Source organism: Lampetra planeri, chromosome 9 (genome assembly GCF_965212315.1).
Source record: "Lampetra planeri chromosome 9, kcLamPlan1.2.h2, whole genome shotgun sequence".
NCBI lineage: Eukaryota > Metazoa > Chordata > Hyperoartia > Petromyzontiformes > Petromyzontidae > Lampetra > Lampetra planeri.
Genome location: NC_136115.1, coordinates 4,065,338 through 4,078,196, shown reverse-complemented (window position 1 = coordinate 4,078,196; position 12,859 = coordinate 4,065,338). Strand labels below are relative to the sequence as shown.

General features: G+C 44.4%; 1 protein-coding gene across 1 annotated transcript in view; it reads right to left on the bottom strand.

Annotated features, from left to right (window-relative positions):
- The window catches only part of LOC144720585 (mitogen-activated protein kinase 8), a 41,554-nt gene extending 30,451 nt beyond the window's left edge, over positions 1–11,103 (bottom strand). Inside the window, exon 1 of the mRNA XM_078597419.1 lies at positions 10,827–11,103. The gene's annotated coding sequence lies outside the window, so the exon portion shown is untranslated. The remainder of the gene's footprint in view (positions 1–10,826) is intronic.
- Between the last annotated feature and the right edge of the window lie 1,756 nt (positions 11,104–12,859).

The window sequence follows — 12,859 nt, the reverse complement described above, 5'->3', positions numbered from 1 at the left end:
TAATAGAGATGAATAATAATCCACCAATAGATGAAGGTTTTCCCACTCCTTTGGGGGTTGTTTGACCGTACTTCCCCAAAGTGGTCAACTGATGTTAAGACTTGACCAGGAACCAAGCTCAGGTCGACCAGGCTCATAGCACGAGCCACTGCACTACAACTTCATCATTAAACAACAACTAACAATTCCCCAGTATAAAGTTAAACAAAATTGGAAATGTACCAATCCCCCTCCCCGAGTGCCCTCATCCCACACTATACTCAACGCCTCACTTGAGCACAAGTATAATAACACCACCACCAATGCCAATATCCCACGTGACAACAATCATACCCTGAACCTGCCTCTGACAACGCCATGGCGAGAACAATAACCCATTACATTTGAAAAACGTAAACAGCGCTCGGAAAAAATATTTGCTTAATTTTTCGCGAGCCAGGGGGACCGTGCCAGATGGGCGTGCACAACCTGCGGCACATTCAAGGGCCATGCGTGTTCGAAGCAAGTGCAAATGAACACGCCCGACATTTTCGACTGACAACTTTGAAAGCGCTCAATATTTAGAGGGAAATATTTGGCGCCTTTTTTACAACGCAAACACAGGGCACCATGGTAAAGCTCATGAGTCGGTGGCATAATGGTTTTAGCCTGGGGCAAGGAAATTAATGCCCTTGGGTTGGGGGTTCAAATCTCAGGCTAGGTGCTTTTATATATTCCCACCCCATGTTGCGTTCATTTTGTTCACCATGCCGAAGACGGACCTCGGCACAGAAGAGCGGGCGTGAGCGAGCAGCAATGCCCAAGCCCCACCAAGCTGCCGTCTGCAACTGGTTTGGGGCTTGCAGGGTAACAACATGCACACGACACAGCCTGTGACTGTAATTGCTCGAGGGGGCAACATAATACACGCAACACCACCTGCAACATTTAGAGGACTTGCACATGTGCTGCAACATGGTTTGTGATAGCGCCGAGGGCCTGGAAGGAGTGCTCAGGAAAGGACTGGGGCCCACTGCATTCTCACATAGAGAGCAGGGGCGTCCAGAGGGATACGTGGGTGTGTGTGTGGTGTAAGGAAGCCGTCGTATATCCATAAACATACTCTACACCCCTACTGTGTGGCTCTGTCCTGGTCTTGCCCGTGTTCTGTCGCGACGCATCGCCAATCACCTCTTCACGCAAACACTGTTACATTGTAACAGCCGCATACTTAGAATGTGTCCAATCGGGATACACAATCTTGGTTTTAGGTCGCGGTCAACCAATGCTGGATCCCCATCCTCATTGCCCAGTAACCACGGGCCCTTTGCCACCCGTGGAGGAACCCCTCCAAGTGGCCAAAGCGTTTTGACGATATTCATGCCACTGGTGCAGAGCTATCACGATTAGTCCATTAATCAACTAAAACAATTGTAATCGCCTACTCTCCCAACGGCAGGGGAAACCCCCTAAAGCCACGTACAGCGTGACGAGGATGATGATGCAATAACCTCAAGCCTTGCTCATAATCTCCCATCTATCAGCACGGTAAAGAAAACAGGGGAAAGACTGAATTCCAACTCTTTTCATGTTATTTGAATAATCAAGTAATGAAGCTGATCGATTCAGTAATCAATTAGTTGAATAATCCAATATTCCAGCTCTACGCTGGTGCGTTCAGTGGTAGTGGGCATGGTAATTATCCACTGACACTTGAGGAACTGTGATGAATGGTATTTTGTATTTTATTTTGTGTGCTTTAGAAATCACAGGATTGTAAAGCTTCGCTTTATGTTAAAATGTTCGCTTTATGTTAGAATGTTCACTGATAAACAATTATATTATGCTCACAAGATTGAATACTAAATATACAGCTGCATTTAAAGGACGCTTACAAAAGCTAAGTTTCTGTTCATAACATTTATGAAACTATTTTCCCTTTTGAGTTGCATCTGTCTTCTCTAAAGACTAACCGCAATATCAAATGTGAGAATAAAATCGAGTGGCCTATAGTCAGCATCGCCCTTTAATTAGCAAGTGTGATTAACAGTCGAAATACACATACCCAAAGTGCTCAATCATAACATCTGTCCAACTTACTATTATTCAGGAACATATGGCCAAAGTTCACCATTCTCGTGACTAGTACTGCAATAAATAATGTGTTAAATATTGTGCCCGTTAAACTTAGGTTATAAAGACAACGCGTCAGAGCAAGTGGATTAAGTGATTGAAAATTAGGCAAGTGAACGCGACTCCACGTAGTAAAACAAAGTAAAGTGTGCCACAATGAAATTCTCGTCACCACAAGAACATTGATAGATAATTTTCTCGTTGGTGATCTACCAACTGCTAACCCTAATTATATTTCTAGAAATGTGTAGGTTTTCGAGATTGTGCTATATGGCTATTTGATGTCTGATGTCTGGTTGTACCATAGGCTGTTCAAGCATGATATTCTATGTTTTGCTTCACTTCCTGAATAAGCTCCTAGCACAAGGAGGGAAACATTGGACATCATGCCGAACAACACGGTGCATACCGAAAACACGCCGGAGTGATATAAATGGGAACAAAGTTCTACGTGGGGAATTGTCTGCTCACTTTGAAGAGGTGACGGTGACTCAAAGAAGAGAAATGCACCTTGAAATGGAAAGATATATCATTCATGTCAAGTCGAGGCATAATGCTCAGGTGGCCTGCAAGCTGAGCATAGTGCCCAGGAGGCCACGAGGTGAAGCATCACACAAGTAAATCAAGAGTTATATAAGGTGAACCAGTTCAACATTATGAGCATTACAGCCAAAATCTGGAAATCCACAATCCAAAAGTTCGCAAATCCATGTAATTTGCGGATTATTGGTGGCTTGCGACTGCTCCCGTAATGTATGGCAGACTGAAAAACGCTTTGGCACGGCAAGCCATACAAGTGAACAAGGCCAACACAGAGCTGCAGGGAAACGCAGCGGCAAATATTTTTTGATGTTTTATTTGACAATTGTATTTGTTTTGCACCTACACAGACTAGCGGTGCTGACTTGATTTGTTAAGTAGAAGAAGATTTTCCCTTTTCTTTTACTTTGATATTGTGGCAGATTTGCTCCACGTGGGCGTCTGAACAACACGTAACCTACGAACCCACGACTGTATCCCCGATTAATTTAGCCTCATGTCTCATTCCGCACTTTCCTGTAATCCGTAAAGTTTTAGTGGATTACTGGAACAGCATGGCTCTTTCCTCCGATAACCCTGCAGCACGCTGCATCCGTGAGACAAAACATTTCATGGATTATTTGGTTTAATTCCCATGGTGCACCGCGGACTACAGGATCTGCGAAATGGTCCCCCCCCCCTATATCAACGTGGTTTATTGGATATCTGCTTTACTCAGATTTTCCGTTTGTCCTTAAGGACAGTGGCCAGACACCCTGGGTCTCTAAACCACATCTCAATCAGGAGAAACTCCTAGTTAATATGAAAAGTCTTGATTACGTCAGAATTTACTTTAGCCAAAAGTTAAACGTGTAAAGTTTTAAACAAACAATACAAAACATGGGTCCAGGAAAGTTAACACGATAAAAAATGTACGACCATTTTTTTCTCCCTATGCAGGTAATTACAGGTCGGTGAAGAGGGGCCTGAGACCAATTTTATCCCTATTTAGGAATTAAATCCAGTTTTTTGGGGTTCATAGCACAGTTCACGAAGCATTGTAGCACCGCTCCAACCTTTGAACTTTGTACAGCATAGCACTGAAACAATGTTGCATACTAAAAAAGGTATTAAAAAAACGGCAATTATTAAAAATAGAACATGGGGGTTCATGATATATATTCACTGCCGGTAAAGATTGTATATTTCTCCTATTATAATGAATCTACGTGGTAAATTATTTTTTATTTCATTCTGTGAGTCATTAAATGGCACTTTTGGACAAGTAGTATTTTATATCATCAATACCAATACTGTGCAGTCAACAAAACAATTAAGCAGAATAGCAAAATGCATTTTATACAGTGGTTCAGTCAGATAGCGTTCACCGTTTAACTGTGGCGAGATGGAGTATTAAAATGTCTGAAAATTATTAATTTGATTTGTTTTATTTCTCATCCCCGTTCACTGATATAACTAAACCGCACTCCGTTTAATTACATACAAAATGGGCACTTTTGGTGTAATTGGTTAAAAATATTGAACATGACGAATGAACCTTAACGACTGCTACACCACAGGGAACCAAGTAATTTAGACCAATCGCTTTCCAAATGCTCATCATCATCAGGCATGATCAATCCACTGCTGTATGATGGCCATCCTGCAATGTAATTATCCACCTAGCACTTGGACATAAGCAGATTCCATCACTCAATCTTCTCGTTGGACATCCTCTCGAGCACATTCCATTCTTTGGCAGCCTCTCCATCATTATTCTTGACCATGAGCCGTCATTCCTTTGAGCGATGTGTCTCCTGCCCAAGTCCACTACATTTCCTTTGTAAAAATATTGATCCAAAATAATTGTGCAGTTTTGCAGTACAATATATATATATTTTGTTCACTGTAAAAATTATCATCAAATTAACAATGGCAGGATTTTTTATTGGATGGCATGTGGCATAGCAATCGCAGGGTCTTTATTAAATACACAGACGCAGATCACAGCTGACATGCATTATGAGTCAGATGGGCTGTGCGGCAGTCGGTTGACTTCAGTGTGCAACTACATGCAATGCATTTTTATTAGTGGCTCTAGGAGGTGATGCGTGGCATGCATTATTGAACTGTAAACCCATGAAAACGGAACGCTTCAAAATGCAGTGGAATCTGACGAGGTTGCGTATTACCAATCACCTACGCTCGTTATGTTTACAATTAAGTAATGGAGAATTCAAACCTGCGCTTTCGACATTCAGCTATGCTTTCACGATGATAAATCAACCTTACCAAAAATAAAAGTAAAATTCGGTGACCTCTGGCCTGCTCTACTCAAAGAGACACTGGAGATTCAATTGTACTACGCAAGGGGCTTTCATTAAGGTCAAAGTTCAATATTGAGGCCCGAAGAGGGCCAAAACCACATCTGATGAACCTTTCAGACTGATCCATGCTATTATCAAAGGAAAATGGAAATAATTTAAGTCCACTCGCTTTAAGTTCGTTTTTTTGCTTTTTGGCTCAGAGCCGATTTCATGGATTTCCATGGCACAATTTTCGCCTACATATGACATCAATGTGCACTAAAATCAACAGTTTTCCCTTTGCCACTAAAATACCTATTTATAAATGTTTCCCTAGTTCAGCTCAATGGTTGGTTATTGGTTATAACGCTACAATGAATACATTATTTGGATACAGTATACAGTGATCAAGAAAAAAAATATTTGCAGTAATTTGCTGGTTAAACACGAGAACATACTGGCTTAACGATTGTATTGGTGTCCATTGAAACGAGGATGTAATATTATAAAATAATATACAGTACTGTAGTCGTATCTGATGTGCCGATAGTAAAAAAAAATCTCCATATATTGCAAATATATGGTTCACTGAAAACAAATTATGTTTGATATGAAACGCTTCTAATTCATTATACAGCACACATGGTGTGATGAAATAATTACATGTAAATGATGCTCCAAATTGATGAGATTTATTCTACAAATTTCAGCAATTATACATTTTGGTTCATTAAGTCATGGCATTTATTTCATGATATTAAGTGACAATAAAGCACTGTACAACATGTACTTTTGGAACACAATAAGTACATTACCTATTGTTTTGCTATTTTTCACTTCGACAAATTAATAGACTTATTAATTAGGTAGCCAATCCTCTTGGCCTAGGGGTAACCATATAGGCCAGACTCGCACACAAACATGACAGACATACACGTAAACGCTTATCACACCAGCAGCACACACACGAGAGACCTAGTACCAAGATCCTCTGTGTAACCTACATAAGCTGTTGCGGTAAGTGCTCCAAGCATGTGCCGATGAACACCATCACAGAGCACAAGGGGGCAAGGTAGCCAACACCATGCCCAATCCTTCATCTCGCCATTGCCAATGTTTACACACCGCTACTCGCATCAGCCTAGGTCGACCTTGGGTAGGCCTAGGATGAATTCAGATATCACTTGCACAGGTCGCCAGGTTTGTGGCATCACGCGCACACACAATCTAACAAAATGCAGGACAACTGGCACATCGCACAAGCGGTATACAAGCAGAGTTCACTTGAATGAGCAAATGACCAAACCAGATTACCTAAAGAACTTTTTTATAACCGACTCAATTAAATTAAATATAACTGTTGTGGAATTCAATCAAAGACGTCAATAATATCTTAAGCGAGTAATCTGGAATACCCTTGTGAATTACTACCACCAAAAAATCTCTATAGCTATGCGTAAAATTCAACACAACTTGGATGTTCTAAAGCATCTAAATGTGGCTGCATTTCAACATGCTGTACACAAATGGAGGAAACAGCATGATTGAATGAGCCCTAGAATGTGCTCCTGAAAAATGATGTGTTTGTCGATCAGCACATGTCAATTTGCGTTGTCACATCAGCTGTCCACGTTTCGGTTTGGGTGCAGAGTTTGTGCCATGGACCAATGTCCCAGGGAGAATGAGCCCGGACTGTCAAAACCACTGTCCGCAGCTGCCTTCATTAGCCATTGCAGCAAAAGGAACCAACTCCCGTGCGATCATTCAAACTGAGCACATTGTGGGCAGCAAGGCTTTGGAATGTTGGCTTGCCAAAGCCATCCTGTCGTGCCCTAATAATATAATTTTTAATTCAGGTATGTGTACCAAATCAAATACCAGGTGTCATTCAAGTAACAATTAAAGTACAATGTATGTATGATATACATTTTAATCGCTTAATATTATAATTACAGAATGGAGTGTTGTTAACATTCATACGTTTGTGCAGTTAAAGTGCATTTGCACTTAGATTTGCCACATTTTATTTAAATTCTGATTCACAACTTTTTCTGAATGCTATATGTTTATGGAAACTGCCTAGCAGAAAAGCAGCCTGAATGCGCCAGATCTCATTATATATCAGAAGATAAGCAGCTCACAGCCTGGATAATGACTGGATTGGGTGTTATCATACACAAAAGTCAGGTGTACTAGAGATTGGAAAAATCCGTGCAGGAAAATCAATTATTGTTCAGAACTCCCCACCCCCCACTGACCAGCGTTTGTAATTACTGTATGGGCAAATATCCCTCAAGGCCTGCAAGGCTATGAGAAAGCACCCATCCAGCACTGGATTGACAAAACAGGCCCGTTCATGTAAATAGTAATTAGTAATAATATTCAAATCTAAAACACAAAAAATGTACGCAAATTATTTTGCTCATCAGTGTACTGCAGAAATGTCAAGCAGTCACTAATGTTATTAAAAACCTAAGAATATGAATACTTGCAGTCACGAAAGCTTCAAATCTAGAATGAGTCACTAATGTACTGAAAATAACTGGTTATACCTTTCAAATATCCCAAGGAACATATAAGTATAACAGCAGCAGCCTGTTTTCCGATGTTGCCATTGCCATCCTTTATCTCATTTAGTGAGTGTCCTCACATCTGAAGCCAATATTTGGTGTTCCTGAAAAATAAATGTGCCCCCACAGGACTGCATTTAATGAGTAGTATACACCTTTGCTGGCCAATGTGAGTGGGTGGAAAAGGCTGCCGATCAATGAAGTGGGACATTTGCGTCATTCACTTGAAGTACAACTCAACAAGAAGCATGACTGATCAGCTTGGAATCTCGCCTGAGTTTAGGCACCAGGTCACATTGACACTTATAAACCGGGGGCTAAAGCTGACCTTTGCATTACCAAAATGCAAACAGTGCTATGAAAATGCAGACCACTGAGATTATAGTTAAATTGTGCCTAAACGTAATTGCCTTTTTCCATCCAATCACCATTTATTTATTGATGCCTGCTTTGCGCTCAAGTAAATTAACTCTTCATTTAACGAATTTGCCCTGTTATCAATTTTCACACAGCAAGTCAGCCACTGGACAGGTGCTTTAATTAAGGAAGTCAGCGTAAAAGTTATACTATATCTTGCACTATTACTGCAAGTAAGACATTTCACAATGGATAGGTCTAACTGAATTGCGTGGGCATCTGGAAAAAAACACGGTTTCCGTGACACTGCGAGTAATATGGTGTGTACCCATTGTTCTTGCAAAACACTTGAGTCACCTGATTTCAACACAATAAAAACAAAAGCTACCTTTACCTGTGAATATTACACATAAATGAAAATCCTGAGCCATAAATAATTTCACAAATTCCCAAGGCATCTTCTAAAGGGCTTATGAGACCATTAAGAGCATATTTAAACAGCTCATCGCAGACTGTATCGCCTTATCCTTGCACGCGGGGTCATGGTGATTATGTACTGTACATTATACTTATATGTAACAATAATTATAAAGTACAGCAACTTTGCAAATCACACTCCTAGGGTAAGGCCTCTTCATGTCACGTTGGTCATCGGGGTTATCTTTCCACACTTTACCATGCTGGTCATTATGGGTAGGTGAAGGAGGGTGGGAGGACCGTTTTAGATATCACTCACCACTGATAAAAAAAATTCTGATTCTGATGTCAGCCATGGCTGGGAATAGAACTCAGGCCACCAGGTTCACAACACAATCCACTATATAAAACTGATTCACCCACAATAACATATATACCACAAAATCTGAATCTATTGGTGCATTAATCACTCATGAAATTGACACCAGGGATATGGGCATACCACATCAAATCATAGTGGGACATTACAAAAGTAAATTAAATTAGTAAGGTACATTGTCTGCTGGGCACAAACAAAGTAAACACTGTAGAATTACAGCTGAATCACCCTTAATGTGCAAGATTTCATCAGAAGTTGGAAGCTAAAAAGGCTTGAGCCTGGTTAGTGGAGTACTTGGAAGAATGCCTGGGAATATCGGGTATTATAGGCTTTACAAAAATCTATGTGGAGCTTTAAGTATCACCCCCTTGTACGCATGGCTTTTCTCTGGTAAAACCAACATTTCTCCGACAAGCCACTCGTTAATGAAAATTGTCAAAACATCAGAACGCAGGAGCCTCCCTAAATACGAAGCTTGGGCCTTGGTCAGGCTTTGGTAAGTAAATAATTGCCAATGTTATTTAGAGAGCAGTCAAGAAATTGATTCTTGAATCTGTGTGACGCTTTTGAGTATTGCCCTTGTAAGCGTGGTGGGTTTTCACCGGGTTTCTTACCAACTGCTACTCATTTATGGAACTGGCCAACAATCCTAATGCAGGTCCTCCACGAAAATAATGTGTACTGGGACTCGCTCGGTAGTTTTTTTTCCTGGGTAAAAGACATCGGAAGTACCATTCTATAGTATTTGGTTAGCACACGACGCAATGATCCCAAAGATATAAGTTCAATTCCCACCACCAGCGTCAAGCGGTCCATTGCAATCCCCTTCAAACCAACCTGCACTGGCAATGTGGTGAAATTTTTTTAACAACCCCCGTTGACCGTCACGGTGAGGTGTAGGCCTCATCCAGCAGTGGATTGACAAAGGGGTTGTAAATGTAATATTATTCTGCAGCACTTTAGTATCCTGTTCGCCCTGTCCCCCCCCCCCTTCCTTGTCCTTGAGATATCTCCCTAGGATGTCCCTTAGCCAGGTCTTCGTCGCACAATAATGTGTTATCAATGACTCTCACCTGGATTAAATGACATCAATGGGGATGCAGGCACAAAGGAAAAACGGGAAGCGCCGCTGTTGTGCATTTTTTTTACATCATCGTTATTATTTTTTATTTTTGTTACTTGCCGACGTCACTGCGCAGGATTTACACCCCGAGATATTTTTTATTTTATTTTAAGAAATAAGGAAGAGACACGCGTTACCGCTCGTACACACAGAGCACACACACACACAACCTCAAGTACATATCGTTACAGTAATATCGTACAACACAAACACAATAATATCTTAGAAACGGAACGAACATCAAGCCGCGGGCACGTACGGGATGGATGCGTGTGGACGATGCCGCAAAGCCAAGGGAATGGGGGACGGCATTCCGAGGATATCTCAGCAAACCGAGGAGATGGAACGATGAAATCGGGACTCGTGGTGGGTAGACGAGTGGATTATTGGCGTTATCACATCGTGGGATCGCGAGGGATGGCGACGGCTCAAGGGGGACGCCTTCGGCAAAAGCGACGACTTATGGCTGATGATGCCGCAAAGTGGCATACCAACAATGGGGCTTTCCATTGTCAATTACCAACGCGATGGACGGTGATGATGATGATGGGGATGATGATGGATGGATGTCGGTGATGATGGGGGATGTTGACGATGATGACCTTGGATGCCGTGATGTTGGAAGAAACAAAAATCATGAGCTTACGGCCGCCGACAATTTGTGTTCTTTATTTCCCACCTTTGCCACAGCAGGAATCACCAAATCACCACCTCTCCCCCACAGGTGGGGATCTTTTAACACGGCCGTCGACCCAACTCCTTCCACTCTCTCTACCTCTTAACTGCCCGTAGCCACAATAGGAGTCGGTAAATGGTGAAAGCACGTACTCAAAACACACACTAAATATAAAACGATGTCTCCTCCTTCACCACCACCGCTTCACGTAGGCGATTACAGACATCGACGGCAGCTCGCTCGCCTCCTTCTCTCTAACACCCTCCCCCACCGCCTTCTTCCCGGACGCACAACAACCAACGATGACCACACGAGCACCCACCACGAGCACCACCACGACCACGACGACCACCACCACCACACGAACCTCTCTCGCTGCCCGCCTCCGCCGCTCTCCTTACGGACTTGTCGGCGAGCGCGTCAACGCGTCGGCTCCGTTACAGTCGCCTCCTGCTGCTGCTACCACCGATCACTCGCTTGCTGCTGCTGCTGTTGTTGTTGCTGCTGCTGTTGTTGTTGCTGCTGGTGGTGGTGGTGGGTGGTTGTCAGTCGTTGTTCGGTTGCGGCCACCACCTTCCTGCGTCGTCGTCGTCGTGTCGGGGCTCGGCGGTGTCGTCACGACGCAGCACGGCGCGCGCCACGGGACGATGACGCGCGGGCCGCGGGATCGTGACGCGGCGGGGGGGGGCGGGCGGCGCGCGCCACGGGAAGATGACGCGCGGGCCGCGGGATCGTGACGCGTGGGCGACGTCAACGTTGAGCTGACCACCCCCCACTCTCTCCGCCCCTCCTACAACCTTCGTTCACGCCCCTTTTTAATCCCACCCCTTTCCCTCCCCCCTTTCCCTGCCCCCTTTCTCTCCCCCCGCTCTCTCCCCCTTTTCCCTCCCCCCTTTAACTCCCCCCCTCACCCCCCCCCTTTCCCTCCCCCCTCTCCCTCCCCCCTTTCCCCCCCACCCTCTCCCTCCGCCCCTCCCCCCTTTTCCCTCCCCCCTTTTGCTCCCCCCTCACCATCCCCCCCCTTTCCCTCCCCCCTCTCCCTCCGCCCCTCTCCCTCCCCCTTTTCCCTCCCACCCTTCCCTTCTCCCCGCCACCCTCTCCCTCCTCCCCCCACCCACCCACCCCAGTCTACCGGATTATAAGACGCACGTTCCGTATGGTGCTCCGCCCCCAGCCCCTAACCTCCACACCCCCCTCCTGTGGAGAGCGGTAGTGTCGCGGTTAGGGGTCGTCCATAAATGACGTCACGCGATTTTGGACGATTTTTGACCCCCCCCCCCTCGTTACACGGCGTCACAAAAAGTCAGACCCCCCCCCCTAAAATATGACGTCACAAAGCTCTGCCCCCCCCCCCCCAAATAAAACATGCTTCAAATCGCTTTAAACTATTGTCATTGTAGTGCGTATTTAATGTGGCGCTGCACTCTGATGTTGTAGGAGAAAACATTAACAAGTCTATTTAATTAAGTAGGACGTGTTGTCTATATTTATTTAAAGTTGCGCATTTTGATGTGACGTCACATTTCTCAAACCCCCCTCGTCACAAATGTCTGACCCCCCCCCCCACCCTGGCACGTGACGTCATTTATGGACGGCCCCTTATGCGCGCTGCGCGAAATTCCACGGCGACCAGAAGTTCGATTCCCGGGCACGGCCACGGTTATCCGAAGCGCTACAGTGTGAACCTGGGTCGACTCAGCTTCAAATGGATTCCTGTGCAGTACCCAATCTGGTTGTGGTGTATAAACATCGCAGCTATGGAGACAAAGGCGGCTGGGGATGGTGATTTTTTTAATTTCATTTATTCGGTACCAGCTTCTCTACCCGGTTTCGCCCGGGACTGGGATTGTTGTCTTGGATTAATACACGGCCTACGCGGGGGGTTGTTAGGTATAACCCTGTGAGCCATGTGGCTCTTGACTCGGGTGCAACCGCAACAAAACAAAACATGAACAAGGGACATCTTAAAGTGGCTACAGGCAACAGAAAGATCCTGGAAAAACAACAGCAAAGTCGTCCAGAAAAAACACCGTGATGGCGATCGCCACTCCATCCCATCCGTGTCCCCTTACCGGCCTTCGCAGGTGCTCGCTTACAGCACTGGCCCCAACAGGCCGTACCCGGGTGGGGTGGGGGGGTAACTTTGTGGTATTTATCAAAATGTGTCGTAGGTCCTTCTAGTAACGTGGCAGACCTCGTGGAGTTGACATTCCTCCTCGGAAAAAGTCGCTTGTTGGAACCGTCGACCGCATTAGAAACGTCAACAAGACGCCGATGGGTAACATCTCCCTAGGGAATTGCAAATTAAAGGAGAGCCACGGTGCGATTGTGACCATGTAAACCCAAACTATAGACCACACGCAAGAAGAGAATATTCTTACTCTTTGGTTTTTTCGGTAA